This window comes from Mandrillus leucophaeus, unplaced genomic scaffold (assembly GCF_000951045.1).
Source record: "Mandrillus leucophaeus isolate KB7577 unplaced genomic scaffold, Mleu.le_1.0 Scaffold419, whole genome shotgun sequence".
Classification (NCBI taxonomy): Eukaryota; Metazoa; Chordata; class Mammalia; order Primates; family Cercopithecidae; genus Mandrillus; species Mandrillus leucophaeus.
The window spans coordinates 352,142-352,998 of record NW_012104465.1 but is presented as its reverse complement, the minus strand read 5'-3'; positions in this window follow the sequence as shown (position 1 = coordinate 352,998).

Sequence of the window (857 nt, the reverse complement as noted above, 5' to 3'; positions counted from 1 at the left end):
GGGAACGAGAGAGGGAAGGAGGGAGGATGGAAGGGAGGGAACGAGAGAGGATGAAAGGGAGGGAGGGAGGATGGCTGGTGGTGAGATGCTGACAATCAGGGTGATGTCAGATAGAGTTTTTGTTTGTTTGTTTTGAGACAGAGTCTCGCTTTGTCACCTAGAGAAGGGGTTTCACCATGTTGGTCAGGCTGGTCTTGAACTCCTGGCCTTAAGTGATCCACCCCCCTCAGCCTCCCAACATGTTGGGATTACAGGTGTGAGCCACCACACCTGACCATCAGATTGAGTTTCTAGATGGTTTCTTTACACAGTCTGGAAAGGCTCCACTTTGAGGAGGTAACATTTAAATTGAGATGTAAGTGACAAGCATGAGGCAGCTTTGCAAAAAAAGAGGGAAAAGCATTTCAAGCAGAGAATAGCCGGTGCAAAGGCTCTGAAGGAAGCAGGCAATAGGTCTGCAAACTGAGATCAGAGAAGCAGGCAAGGAACAGTGCAGTCAGGCTTTAAAAAGCAGAACAAGGGCCAGGCGCGGTGGCTCATGCCTATAATCCCAGCACTTTGAGAGGCCGAGGCAGGCAGATCACGAGGTCCGGAGATCGAGACCATCCTGGCTAACACGGTGAAACCCCGTCTCTACAAAAAATACAAAAAATTAGCTGGGCCCACGTGGAGGTGGGTACCTGTAATCCCAGTTACTTGGGGGGCTGAGGCAGGAGAATCGCTTGAACCCAGGAGGCAGAGGTTGCAGTGAGCTGAGATAGCGCCATTGCACTCCAGCCTGGGCGACAAGAGTGAGACTCCATCTCAAAAAAAAAAAAAAAAAAAAAAGTAAGAGGAAGTCAGGAAAAAGTGTAGTG